The following is a 15,611-nucleotide window of genomic DNA, read 5'->3' on the forward strand; positions in this document are numbered from 1 at the left end:
ATGATGATGTTAGCAAGTAGGGTCTTTGGGAGGTGAATGGGTTGTGGGGGTCCCCTCATGAATGGGGACCCCCAGAGGGCTGCCCTTGGAGAGCACAGCAAAGAAGAACCATCTATAAACCAGGAAACCAAATTTTCTGGTGCTTTTATCTTGGACTTCTCATTCTTCAGAAATAAGAGAGAATACATTTCTATCATTTGAAGCCAACCAGTTAGTAGAATTTTGATAGGGCAGCCCTGGGAAACAAATACAGGTTGCTATGCAGATGACTGAGACAGATCAAAAACATTTTCTAAATTAAAGTGCCACATGGTGGTTAGTTGGTTCTCTTTTGTTCTATGTCACTCATTATACTAAGTTCAGTATTGAACTCACTTTTGGGCCATTTTACTAGTTATACTGCAGGAATAGAAGGAAGGAAAATGAAGCCATAAGGCCAGGTCTCTTCCCAGTGGGAGCCAGTCTCCATTCCTCTCATTCAATTAGCGTAAAGAGGAAGCCAGCATGGTGGCATATGCCTGTAATCCCAGTGACTCAGGAGGCTGAGGCAGCAGGATCGTAAGTTCAAAGCCAGCCTTAGCCACTTGGCAAGGCCTTAAGGAATTAATGATGCCCTATCTCAAAATTTTTTAAAAAGCATAAAATAAAAGGGATGCAGATATGGCTCCGTGGTTAAGCACCCTTGGATTCAATCACTGGCGCTGCCTCCCCCCACCCCCCAAAAAAGGTAGAGAAGAACATGTAAGCAGTGGTCTTTGATTGCCCGACTTATGCCATCACTAGCAGATATAGCCTACTTTCCTGGCATCCTTGAGGACTCTCAGTGAGAATGTGAGGGAAGAAAAGACTGGGGTGCTTGCTCTTTCATAGGTATTTACACGGTACATCTATTTAAAAAGATCACAACTTTAACCCATGCTTCCCTTATTCTGAGAACATTCCTATGGACTTATGGATAGGAGTGGAAATGTAGTAGTATCTCATTTGGGACTATTTGCCCTTTAAAACTCCTGAATCACACACGTGGTTGAGCAAGGATGGCCGGACAGCTGTGTCCTTGTGCATCTTCAGCAAGAACCCTTGCTTCTTGCTGCTGCTCCCGAGGCCTAGCTGTAGAAGAAGCCTCGGGAATATGCACAGCTTTGGTCCTACACAGAGCCCCCGTGCACAGGAGGGCTGTGAAGATAGGGGATGGAGCAGAAAGATAGAGGAATTGGGGTAATGTGTACAGTTACCATACAGAGGTGTTTGGGTCGACCTGGGATGGACAGGTGGTTTCCAGTTGTTTTAACAGTTTTCTTCTACTTCCTTCCTTCCCCAAATCTTCTGTTGCCTTAGAATATGGTAAATTTATCTCTTTCCAAACTATCTGAGTTCTGTTATTGAAAGTAGGTGATCATTAATATCCACAAAATAAAATCGTCAAACTTAGAAAGTGAGCAGGTAGTTTTATCTCAATAACCGGAGGAATTAGTATTTCCTGTGTCTCAAAGACAATACTTATTTCCCCAAAGATGAATAATTAGGAATAAATGGTGTCACGCCCTGAAATGGGCGATTTTATATATATCATCACATTTTCATAGCTCTGAAATTCTATCCCTCACCCCCCACTTTCCAGACAAGGACACTCATGCCCAGAGAGCCACTGTTCAAGAGCTGAGGGAAAGATGACCAATCTTAGTGGTTTAGAAACAATATATCGCTTTGGTTCTATTTTTTGCCGGGTTCTAAATGGATCACTTCTCAACGTTTCCTTCTAAGCAATCTTTAATTGTGGAGGTTACGAGTGTCACCCACCCAATGTTCTGGCTTCCACTCCTGCTGTGGAGTGGGAGGGCACTGCTCACCTCCTCAAACATGAAGGAGTCAGCCGCCTACAGGTGGAAGCTTTCACAGCTGTTCACGATTTGCCTTGCTCCATTTTCTTCCAGCATCTCAATGAGTGACACTGTTAGCTTGAGTCCTAGAAGTAGGATGGCACAGAGTGACCCCCTCTGCCAGCCTGCAATGTCTATGCAGTGTGAGAAACACATCTTCCCTCTCATGCAACGAGATGTTCCTAAGAATAGCAGCAGGACTTATGCTCTTCTGACCCGCTCCGATTGTGCAATATGAGTTTCATGTTTCAGCTCTTTTCTCCTAATTTTCAGACTTATAACGGTTAGACTACAAACTTCTGTACAGGAATGATGTGGCCTTCTTACTCTATGATTTTTTTAAAGTATTATTTAGTTGTAGATGGACACAATATCTTTATTTATTTATTTTTATGGGGTGTGAGGATCAAACCCAGTTCCTCACCGATGCAAGGCAGGCATTTTACCAATGATACAGTCCCAGTCCCTCACTCTATGGTTTTATCCAGTGCCCACCTAGAAGCGTTGGCTAATATAGAAATTCAAATGATACAGACTCATAAACAAAGTCATTTAATAAATGCTTAGTGAGTTTTTGTGATGTACAGGACATTCTGGGGGACGCGTATAAATTAGGCAGGTGACCTGCCTCAGGGAACTTACAGTCTAGCAAGGATGGGCTGTATTTATATATTAAATATGTGACAATAAAAGGTACACAGTTCATTTAGTTATTAAAACATATTTGTTTAGGTCCATGACTCCTAAATTGGCCAAGTGCTAGGGATTTAGCAGAGCTAAAGAAATATGGTAATTTCCTCATGGAATTAGGCCTAAAAAGAAAGTTAAATTAATCATACAAATATGTGTGAAATTATAACTGGCAAAAGAACTACAAAAATAAAGAAGAGCTACATGATCTTATCAGGGTTTATAACATATGTATTTATTTCTGGGGTATAATGAAGATCTCATAGCAACTTTGAAGAAATGCTTTCAGCTTGATAATCAGGCAGACCCTGGTTTAAAGTCTGATTCTGTTCCTTTGAAGTCTGATTCTGCTACCTTTCTCAAGTCATTTAACTTCCAAAGAAGATACTAATGCTTCTTTCACAGGACATTTGTGAGATTAACAGAAGCTTTTGTCCATTACAGTGCCTTACATATAGGATGTGTTCAATGACATTTAGTTAGTGATCTTCTTTCCTCAAGTGATTGGTTCCCTATGGTGAGTGCAGAGTGGGTCTGTCTGGAGAGCTAGGAAAGGCTTCATGGAATAAATGGCATTTTGGCTCAGACTGGAGGAATGGAAAACATTTCAATAAAAGGAGTTGTGATTATGTGATTAAATCATCATAATAAGACACGGGCAGCATTACTTGGTAGCTAAGATCACAGGGTTCAGAATGAGATCAGCTCCAGTCCAAATCCAGGACCATCATTATTAGTCCTGAGAACCTGGGCAAGGTACATCTTTTCTCTGTATAAAAGTTACCCCACTCATAAAGGATGATATTAGAGCTTATTCTCGTGAGATTATGATAAGTATTAAATGATAAAGGTACATAAAGTGTTTAGCACAGATCCTAGAAACTAAGGGAATGCTCAATATAACTAGAAACCAACGTTTACTTTTACCAGCAGGGAAAACATAATTTCTGGGTTGCTTTTTGTACTGCTTTAGATTCAAACTCCTAATGCTTTGTCTTACTGCAAAGGGCTTACGTCATTGAGTCCAGCCTGAGATGTACTGTTTCCTTATGGTATTAATACCCACCAATTAATGGTGACAAGTCACTACACATTTAGTACCTAATGATCTGCATCTCCTCAGTAGGGGTGGAGAGGCATGGCAAAGGAACTGTGTGAGTTCAACTTATCTGACTTCCTTCTTTCTGGTTGGCTATGACCTCCCCACTGGGCTGCCCAAGAGGGTTGACTCCATTTAAAAAAATGCATTTAGAAATGTTAACATCTGGGAAGCTCTGGGCTCTAAACTCTCCTTAGAACCACAGATGCAAAGAATGTCAGAGTCTGTCTCTATTGAACTTGGAATCTCAAGTCCTTATCTTAAAAATGGTGAACAGAAGGGTTGAGAAGGCTAATGAGATGACGAAGGTCACAGTGCTGGGGATATAGCAAGGAAGACATTGGAAAAGGCCCCTGCTCTTATGGGGCTAATGATGCGGTGAGGGAGACAGATAAAATGTACAAAAAAAAAAAGAATGAATAATTCCAAAGGTGAACAGGGTACATTGATGAACACAGTGAGATTGGGGGATATTTTATAAAGTGGTCAGGAGAGTTTTCATGAAAGAGGTGGCATTGAAGGTAGACTTGGAATATCTAAAAGTACCAGCAAAAATCTAAGGCAGCAGTATTCCAGATGGAAGAAATTCAATGTCAAAGTTTGAAAGGGAGGAATATGCCAAATGTGTTTATAGTGGAGTATGGCAGAAGCCCAGTGACCCAGGGTGACATCGGTTTGAGATGAGGTCAGAGAGAGGTGGGCAAGGCAAACTGTATAAGGTTCAGGCCACTTTCTGAAGTTCAAATTGGAATGTAAGGACAAAGCTAAGCAAGCCTACTGGGAAGTTTCAAGTGCCGGAGTGACAAAACTTGATTAATGATTTAAAAGATCATTCTGCCTTTTCACATAGAATAGAAGCAGGGAGACCAGTTAGGAGTTTAAACTTCGGTTAAGAGTCTATTTCAGTAGTCTGGTTGAGAGATGGTGATAGAGTGGAGGAGAGGAAACAAAATGGACAAAGTGAATCTCTATCTTGGAGATAGAAGTGATAGGGTGTCAGCCAAGTGCAGTGGTACATACCTGTAATCCCCTCTACTTGAGAGACCGAGGCAGGAGGATCACAAGTTCAAGGCCAGCCTTGGTACCTTGGTGAGACCCTGTGCCAATATAAGTATAAGAAGCACTGGGATGTAACTCCTGGTAAAGCACCCTGGGTTTCATCCCTAAGACCCAGAGAGACACGGGGAAGAGAGGAATTGGCAGGATATTGGGAGAGAGAGACTAAAGGGAATGAATAATCAAGGGAAAACCCCTGAATTTTCCCTTGAGCAGCTGAATTTACCAAGTGCCATTTACTGAGATGAAGAAAACTGGGAAAAGAGAAGATATGGGGACATAAGATTAAGAATATAATATTAGGTAAAATGAGGTGCCAATGTGACATCTGCTGTTGTCAGGTGCTCGGCTACACAAGCCTTGAGGGTTTTGATACCTACTCACTGGTTATAATACCAAGCAGTAGAACTTGATGCTGCCACATCCCTACCCAATGCCCTCGCAGAAACTGCTAGTAGATGATGAAACTCTGTCTCCTGGAGCTTGGGTGTGGCTTTAGTATCTTGTTAGAGTGGTCCAGGCAACCACATCGGCACACCTTTGGAACCGGTGTTCAGAAGACCTGTTTGCCTTTCCCAGTGTGTTATATCACCATCTTTTCTTCCACAACATGTCAGCTAACTGTTGCTTATAACAAAATATAGAGTGAACTACAATACATTTTTACAATACTCTATGCTCTTTCAAGGCTCTGCCAAGATCAAGGTGGGGGAAAGTTACCATGTGATTTGATCCCTCCCCAAACAAGTTTACAGCTTCACTAGCGTATCACAAGAAAGTGCAAGACAGTGATTTAATATCCAAATTCGTGATTTAAATAGTATATTTAGAAGGGGATAGGATCACCATGGGTTAAAGAATTCTGGAAGTACTGTGAGGATATGAAGATTGCTCTGTCCTTGAGGAAGAACAGGATTTGCATGGAAAGGGTGGGAGCATCCACTGGGATAAGCAGTCCGACGAGAGAATGTAAAGTGGGGAGTGGGAAATAGATAGGAAAGAGGGAAATCCTTCATAAAGATTTAAATGGTGGCCATCGTCTTATTCTTACAAGCCTCTAAATTGGCGGTTGGCTTAGATGATACCCTGCAGCACCAGGTTGTTTTGTTACTAAAGAGCACGAGTTTCTATCTTTTTTGATTCCACTATCCATTTCTTTGCCATCTGCTGCCTAAACCAATGCTGTGCATTTTAAGTTTTTGTGGCAACAGCATGCCAAATTTGGTAATAGATTTTGTTAGCTGGCTGATCTGGCAGATAACCTCCCCCCAAACTACCAGTGGCTGAATACAATAAAAGTTGATTTTTTTTAAATAATCTAATGATTTGATATCTGACATTCTCAGTCAGATTAGCTCTCCTGAATGACTTTCCTCCCAGGAGTGATTGAGGGCCTCCGGCTTTTTCCATGAGTCTTATGTTTTTCATATGTGGCTTTTAAGACTGTCCCAGGGCTGGGTCCATTTTACTCAACCAGAGGAGCAAAGAGCCGGAGGAATTGTGGGAAGGTGTGTGTGGGCTCCACCAATGGAAAACTCCCTTCCACCATCTCCCACTGGTGAAAACCCAGTGTCACACCCAGATCTTAATGCACGGGAGGCTGGGGCACATAACCCAGATGTGTGACCTGGAGGAAGAAATGAGTTAGGTGACCATGTCTCTCACTAGGTGACACTTGTCATGAGATTCTTAGCATGGGAGCCCCCGAGCCTGAAGTTCATTCGGCTTAGCACTTGGGCCGGGAGTCCCTCCTTCACAGCCCCTCACCTCACCCAGCTCCTCGAGAGCGGAGCTATGTCTGGAAGCAGATCCCTCCCTCTTCCTTACCAAGTTCATTTAACTTTCAGTCCTGCAGCTCTGACTCTGAACTCGTTCTCTGTCTTCATTTCACCCTTGTCCAGATTCCTATTTGAACATAGATCTTACCCCTACACTTTAGACTTGACCTCTGATATCCATCCCCAAAGACACTCTGCCTCAAGTTCACTGGGTTTCATTGGGACTACCACATCTGGATGCTTGTGGCTTTGGGTGTGACAATTTGTCTTAGTCCTCAAATCTGTGAAGCTGAGCTTGCAGTATTGCAAAGTAGCCTTGGTATGTAATAGGATTTGAGGTATCTGGAAATTACAATGATTTGGTCTGATCTTTTAGGAAAGAACAGTGTTTATATGGAGTTGTTAGCTGGATTTGAGTTAGTCATTTTATCCTCATAGTACTGCTACAGAATAGGCATTATTATTCTTATTTATCAGTCAGGATATAACCAGAGAAAGAATCAGTAAGATGGGTAGATGCACACATATATTGTAAGGAATTGGCTTATACAAGTGGAGGCTGCTAAGCAATTCCTAAGTCTTTAAGGTGGACTGTCAGGAAGGGGAATCTAATTTTAGGGCATGAGTTGAAGGCACAGGAAGAGTTTTTTCTTTAGGGAAATTTCATTTCTATTTTTAAGGACTTTCAACAGACTCAGTCAGGCCCACCTAGATTATCTAGAATAATTGATTTAAAGTCAACTGACCATGGACTTTAACCAGATCTACAAAATACCTTCACAGCAATACCTAGAATAGTGTTTGATTGAATAAGTGAGGACAGCAGCTAGTAAGGGGACACATGAAACTTCCCATCACAAGGCATTTTACCAGTGTGTGGAAATAAAAGCTAAGGGTAATTAGTTGCAAGATTGGTTGTTGGGCTTTATTTATTAAGCTAAAATATTTCCTTAAGTATTTTTTAAGTCCTTAAATTTCATGTATTATCCACAGCATAATCTAAAGAAAATATTTGGACTGACTTACCAAGAATGATCTAAGTGATCCACTATTCAAAACCTCATAATGAAGAAGAAAGTCATTTATTGCAAGCAGAGGATGAGAATGACTTATTTCACTGTCTAAGAGTCTCATCATGAATAATTTTCAATATGGTTAAGGTCTTGATATGAAGTCAGCCTGTGATAGCAGCATTTGCTTCTTTAATTCTTGGTGGAGGATTGCAAGAGACACAAATCCTTAATATTTAATTCTAGCCCCAAGGCTGAACAAGTTATTGGTTTAATTATAGAAAGCTGAACTTTCATCTTTCCTTAATTGAGCATGGGTGATTTGTACCTGTGATCACTAGCCAAAATGTCATAAAATAACTTACAAAGTCTCAGACTCTCGAACTGTAGAAAAACACCAGTTATTTTCCAGGCCAGTGAAGTCAACATTTTAGGCACAAGTTTCACTTTATTGGTAATTATCGTCAGTGCTTTATGGCCAACATGGTTTGGAAAGCCTCACTAGCAGTGCCATTTCCCTTTTGGTGACAGGCTGTACATTCAAAAAGAAAAGGCCAATGAGGTGACAGATGCTGGCTTTGTGGGCCCATGGTTTGAATGACAATCAAAGATCAAGCGATCATTATTTTTCTCAGCAAGGAGAGGAGACAGGGCTTAAAATCCTGAACTTTATGTCAGCCTTTGGATGCAAAGGAGTTAAGAGTATTTTTATTTCTTTCTCTTCAATCACACTCTAGGAAGACAAGGCCATTATTACAGGTTATGTGTAACCACTGAACTCATGGTCTTTAATGAGAAGGCACCCCGGAGGTCCAAATGACTATTGTGTCTGTGTCCGCTGTAAATTTTGATGGTGGAAAACAGCATTGCCACTGATTTATTGCAGTCTTCGAGATAGTTAGCACCCCTTGTGCCCAGTAACAGTTATGATCTAGTCTTGAAGGAATGGGCTTGATTGCAGGAATAGTCGGTGTAACCTTGAGGGCAAAACTGATAGGGTGGTCAATTTTTTTATCCTTTTCTGCAGAAATTACCTTTTTGTTTAAAGGATAGTTTACAAATTTAGAGTTGAAAGAAGCACACTGTTGGAATAGGATGTGTTTCCCCAGAGGTACACAAAGAGTGCCTTAATGCTCTGTTTCTCAACCCAAATTATACAGCAGACAGCTCAAGAGTACACATTTTTTACTACAGGTGAATAAAATATGGGATAGAGGAAGAAGGGAGAGGAGCCAGGGAGAGGGCTTGGCAGCTGTTGGATCCATAAAGAACAGGGAAAGGGCAGGTGCAGACCCACGGCGACCCAGTACCTGAGGGGAGAAAGAAGTGGTTTGTGGTTTCCTGTTGGTAGAATCTGAACAAAGTGAGGAACTTGCTCAGAGAAGAATTGGAGACATGGTGGTAAAAATGTACCAGGAGGCCTATGAACAGTAGTTTGGAAAACAGGAGTTTCTCCATCAGAAACCTAATAGAAAACAGAAGGCATGCCTAACTGAAATTTCTTCTCTCTCTCTCTCTCTCTCTCTCTCTCTCTCTCTCTCTCTGTGTGTGTGTGTGTGTGTGTGTGTCTCTCTCTCTCTCTCTTTTTTTGTACCAGGAATTGAACACAGGGCTCTTTACCATTGAGCCACATCTCCAGCCCTTTTTATTTTTTACTTAGAGACAGAATCTCGCTGAGTTGCTTAGGGCCTCACTAAGTTGCTGAGGCTGGCTTTGAACTCATGATCTTTCTGCATCAGCCTCCCGAGCTGCTGGGATTTCAGGTGTGTACCACCGCACCTGCTATAACTGAAAATTTTAAGTGAAGGGAATGAAAGCATAACTTAGAGATGGATTGGACTAGGTTGAGGCACCCAGAGAGAGATAATGGGGTGCCAAGGATCAGCACTGGTAGAGACTCATGATGCTGCTTAGGCCTGAAGAGCAAGGGGTGAGCCTGGGGACCTGGTGTCCATGCTGTCCCAGGAGACTTGTCACTGTGCAAGGAGCTCTAGACCAGAGTTGAACTTGTGAGGATCCGGCCATTATCAGCTCTACAGTGCTGAGACTGGGAGAGCTCCCGGGGTCAGACGTCCCAATCCCTGTTTCTTCCCACCTTCTGGTCTTTCTGTTGTTGTCGTCCTATTAGCTCCTCCAACCCGAGGTCAGAGGAAAGGGGGCTTGTGTGTTGCAAAAAAAGGGTGGAAGCTGATTTGGGGGAAACAACCAAAAGCATTTGCAGTACAGGTGGCCGGCTGGGAGGGGATGGGACACAGGATGCTCAACTCGCTTGGGTAGCCTACTTGCTGAAGCTCAAGACAGCTCAAGAGTACACATTCTTTACTACAGGTGAATAAAATATGGGGTAGAGGAAGAAGGGAGAGGAGCCAGGGAGAGGGCTGGGCAGCTGTTGGATCCACAAAGAACAGGCAAAGGGCTGTTCTTTATGGTTCCACTGGATCCATTCCAAGTTTTCTGAGAAACCTCCATGCTGAAGGATTTTAAGCAAATACTCTGTTCCTTTTTAGTTTCTATTTTGCCTCTTGCCAAATAAAAGGGAATAATAACTTGTCCATTTCCTGGGGTTGTTGAAAGAAGATCAGATGACTTAGTGGGTTTACTTTGTTTCATTAATTTATATTTGTGTGGCATTTTATAGTTTGTAAGTCCTTCCTCATGTCTCTTATTTCACTTGCTTCTCGAAACTAGCAAATAAGGTAACGAGATAGGTTTTATTACTCCCCTTTTACAGCTAGGATGGCTGAGTTGAGGAAGATTGTTTCCCCAAACTCACAAGGATAATACTTCTTTTGACTCAAAGTTGACTATAATTTCTCCTACCACACTTGGAATGTTTCTTAATTCAGCATTTTAGGTAGTTTTGATGGACTCCATGTTCTTTGTAAAGGCATAAAACTTCCAGATGAGGAGCCTGAGATAGCACCACTCAAGTGGTCTAAAAGAGCCATGTCAGTGATTCAGGTCCTTTTTTTTTAATCAGAGCAGACTTTGGGGAAGAAAATACAGAGAGGAAAGAGGCCCTGGCTTCTAGTTTCCATAAGTGACCATGTTCCTTCTATCTTAGCAAAAAAGGCAAAAGAAGAAGGCAGTTTGTGGGTAGCCAGCATCATGCTGGAGATGCCTACCCTGATTGCCCTTGTCTAGTAAGAGGTCTTCCTAACCTGGGAATGGCACTTGCCTGTGAATATGCTACTGACCAGCCACTTTCCTTCCCCACCCTGGTGTCAGGCCCATAAATATTCCAGGCATCTGAGACAACTCAGGTATATGTCGCATTAGAGAGAGATTTTACCAACTGCTGCTGTTGTGTGGTAATTTCCACGCAGTCTGCTTCTCCCTGACCAGGATCTGTGGGTGCAAGCTTGCCCAGGGTGTGGCCTGAAAGGAAATAAGAAGTTAGTCCCCTGGTGTGTTCAGATAAGGAACAGTTGCATTGGCTGAACCTGAGTGCCCAGGGAGGCACTCACTCTTTGACCATTGATGTCAACTGCAGATCACAAGGACATTCCACTGTGGGGTTAATCTTGTGAAATGTGAATAAATGATCCAGACCATAGCTCTGCCTCCCCTCAAACATTTCTGGTTACAAGGAACTCAGTGCCCTCTTTACTCTATAAAGAGGTCAATAAAAACATCTCTCTTCCCAAACTGAAATTGGAATAGATCGCTTCTCTGATTCTAGTTATCAAACTCCCAGGAACATGGGATTAGGTTTATTCGACAATAGCATTGCACACTGTTAAATTATATTAAGCATATTACCTACTAAAACCAGTTTCCAGTGTGTAATTTTTACATGACTTACTGCTGCTAAATCAAATCTTAGTTTCTATAGGTTTTAGGTTCAATCTTCTATTTATGTGTCTGGTAAACTTCATTTTACCAAGACTGTTTTTATACTGTCATGACAAATTAATTAATTAATTTATGTATTTACTTATTTTTTGGTACTAGGGATTAAACCCAGTGGCACTGAACCACTGAGCCATATCCCCAGCCATTTTTTGTATTTTATTTAGAGACAGTGTCTCACTGAGTTGCATAAGGCCTCATGAAGTTCCTAAGGCTGGTTTTTAAAGAAAAAAAAATTTATTTGTTCTTTTTAGTTATACATGACAGTAGAATGTATCTTGGCATAATCATACATATGTGGAGTATAACTTCCCATTTTTGTGGTTGTATGTGGAGTTACACTGCTCATGTATTCATATATGAACACAGGAAAGTTATGTCCAGTTCATTCTACTGTCTTTCCTATTGCCATCCTCCATGCCTTACCCCCAGTCCCCCTTTCCAATCTAGTGAACCTTCACAGCCCACTGCCTGTAGGCCTATTATAAGTCAGCATCTGAATATCAGAGAGAACATTGGGACTTTGGTGTTTGGGGGATTGGCTTATTTCACTTAGCATGATAGTCTCCAGTTCCATCCATTTACTGGCAAATGCCATAATTAATTTCTTTTTATGGCTGAGTAATATTCCATTGTGTACATATACCACAATTATTATTTCATCTGTTGAAGGTCACCTAGGTTTGTTCTATAGCTTAGCTATTGTGAATTGAGTTGCTATAAACATTGATGTGGCCGTGTCACTACAGTATACTGATTCTAAGTCCTTTGGGTATATACTGAGGAGTGGGCATAACTGGATCACATGGTGGTTCCACTCCAAGTTTTCTGAGAAACTTCCATGCTGCTTTCCAGAGTGGTTGTACCAATTTGCAGCCCCACCAGCAATGTATGAGTGAACCATTTTCTCCACATCTTCACCAACATTTATTGTTATTTATATTCTTTTTTTTAAAAATATTTTTTAGTTGTAAATGAACACATATCTTTATTTATTTATTTTTATGTAATGCTGAGGATTGAACCCAGTGCCTCACACATGTGAGGCAAGAGCTCTACCACTGAGCTACAGCCCCAGCCCCATGTGTTCTTGATAATTGCTATTCTGCTGAAAGTGAGATGCAATCTCAGTGTAGTTTTGATTTGCATTGCTCCAATTGCTAGAACGTCAAACATTTTTTTCATATATTTGTTGAACATTTTATTTCTTCTTCTGTGAAGTGCCTGTTCAGTTCTTTGCCCATTTATTGATTGGGTTAGTTGTTTTATGGTGTTAAGCATTTTTGAATATCCTGAGACTAATGCTCTATCTGAGGTGAAGGTGGCAAAAATTTTCTCCCATTTAGTAGGCTCTTTGTTCATGTTCTTGATTGTTTTCTTTGCTGTGAAGAGGTTTTTAGTTTGATGCCATCCCATTTATTGACTCTTGATTTCACGTTTTGTACTTTAGGAGTCTTGTGGAGGAAGTCGATTCCTGAGCCAACATGATGGAGATTTAGACTTTCTTTTTGTTCTAGTAGGTGCAGGGCCTCTGGTCTAATGCCTAGGTCCTTGGCCCACTTTGAGTGGAGTTTTGTGCAGGGTGAGAGAGAGACAGTAGTTCATTTTCATTCTACTACATATGGATTTCCACTTTTCCCAGCATCATTTGTTGAAGAGGCTATCTTTTCTCCAGTGTACATTTAGGGCGCCTTTGTCTAGTATGAGATAATGGTATTTATGTGTGTTTGTTTCTGTGCCTTCTGTTCAGTTCCATTGATCTTCATATGTGCTTTGGTGCCAATACCATATTGTTTTTGTTTCTATAGCTTTGTTATTTAAGATCTGGTATTGGGATGCCTCCTGCCATACTTCTCTCGCTAGGGATTGCTTTGGCTATTCTGGGCCTTGTATTTTTCCAAATGAATTACATAATTTTTTTTTTCTATTTATATGAAGAATGTCATTGGAATTTTTATAGGAATTGCATTAAATCTGTATACTGCTTTTGGTAATATGGCCATTTTGACAATATTAATTCTGCCTATCCAAGAACAGCTCATAGTATGTTTTAAAATGAATGAGTTTTGGTAGCGAAGGGCCTGAAAAAGTGGATTAAATAGAGTCCATGAATCGATTAATTCTGAGTAACATAACTTGAACCATTGATTTTATTTATTTTCCTCCAAATTTACTGGGGTATAATTGACAAAATCTATATACTTAAGGTGTACACTCTGATATTTTTGATGTATCGATAGTGAAATGATTATCACAAGCTAATAACATATCCATCAGCTTGGATAGTTATCTTTTGGGTGGTGAGAATACTTACCATCTATTTTATCAATAAATTTTTAAGTACATAATACTTTATTGTTAGCTATAATCATCAGGACCAATTATTTTTAGGATTTTGACTTTCTTACCTTTTTAATTCATGTAAATTTAATTTTTATAAATTTCTTATGCATGCTTAAAAAATCATAGAGCCATTTTTAGACTAGGGATTATGAGATATATTAGATGAAATGTATTTCCTACATTATTTCAACTCTTTATCCTAATTTTTTCATTTGAAGTCATAGGAGTTAAAGGATGTGCTTCAATGTTTTCCATTCCTATTGTATTTAGGTGAATGTCTCTTTTTTAACAAAATTTAAGTACATTTATAATATGCTGCTTGTTTCATAGATGTTCAAGTTTCTGTCTTAATTGTGGATTATTAAGTTAATCTTTTTATCCTCCTTAATGCTCTTTTTACATGAATTCATCTTTGTCTGCTATTAATATCACAACTTCTGTACTCTTTTAATTTTCATTTGCTTGGTAAAACTTAGCCATCATTTCACTCTGAATCTTTTTGAATCATTTTGTTTTAAATCTGACAGCATTTACTTTATTCTAAAATTCCCAGAATTACACAATTTATCATTAGTTGAATAGCAATTATTCATAAAAAACAAAGGTTCATTTTCACTCGAAACCTGAACATAAAATGTCCAACATTTGAGTTCTGAAATGTTAAATGTTAAAACATGTATGTCTCAGACTGCAGAAAATATTTTAGTTGGAATTAAGTTTTTGAACGTAGTTGAAAGTCTTTTTCTTTAATATTTGAGTTCATGGCATTTATATCTGTTGCCATAGTAAGTAAACATGCTTAGTTTTGCTGTTATTTTATTGCATTTTATTGTATGAGCACATATCTTTATTTATTTATTTTTATGTCCTTTGCTGTCTTCTTTGCTTTATGTGGTTTGTGTTTTTATTGATTAGTTTGTGCATATGAATATGTAATGAGTCACCACTGCTAATTTGGTAAGTTTATACTATTGGTTTTTCTAGGGGCTCTATTTTTATCTTTAAATAATATATTTTATTCATCTTAGGCACATATCAGTTTAAGAAAACAATTGGTCTTCCTCTATGAAATGTACGAGAACTTGTGTATGTACTATTGTTCCATCCTTTATTGGCACATCTTGCAATGTTGTGTGTGAACTTTTATTCCAGTGGGTTAGCCACTTGTATATTTTAGGAAGAATGCTAGCATGGTAGATATGAGAAGTTAAAATTGGAGCTGGACAAGGAGACCAGTTAGGTGTTATTATAGAGAATAAATAAAGGTTACCAGAATTTTGAGAAGATCAGGACCACAGAGACAATTTTGAAATGCAATTTTGATTTCACCTTTGCTACAGGACTTCATTCTTTGAAAATAAAAGTGGTTTTTCCATACATTCTACTTTCGTATTGTGTCTTGCTCATGCCAACAGGTCACTCTCCTGTACAGTTAGATCTGAATCTTTCAAATATACCTACATTATATTCTAATTGGAGCATACTTGAGTGTACCTGTTTTCCTTTTGTTAGTGATATACCTCTCTGATTTGTGTCTCCTTGGACAGTTTCAGCTGTGTTATTTTGGAACCTTGTCATCTTCATACTCTGAAGTTCCCAGAGTATCCAGGTCCGTGTGACCTACTTCCATGTGACTCCGTGTGTGTTTTCACTGTGGCTTCTTCTTTCTGCCTCACTGACCCCCAGCATCAAGTGAAATAAAGAGCTTCCCAGTTCTGCTGTGTCTGGGTACTCTCATAATTTGTTAGCTTTTTATTTCTTTGTTTATTTTGAGCAAGGCTCTTCCACTTTGTTGTGATAGAGACAGACATTCAGCATCAAATTTTCATGTTAGAGTCTCCTCACAGTGGGGCTGTGTGAGATGTCTGTAGTCCAAGTGGCTCTTCGTTACTAATTCTGTTTT

Source organism: Callospermophilus lateralis, unplaced genomic scaffold, assembly GCF_048772815.1.
Source record: "Callospermophilus lateralis isolate mCalLat2 unplaced genomic scaffold, mCalLat2.hap1 Scaffold_122, whole genome shotgun sequence".
Lineage (NCBI taxonomy): Eukaryota > Metazoa > Chordata > Mammalia > Rodentia > Sciuridae > Callospermophilus > Callospermophilus lateralis.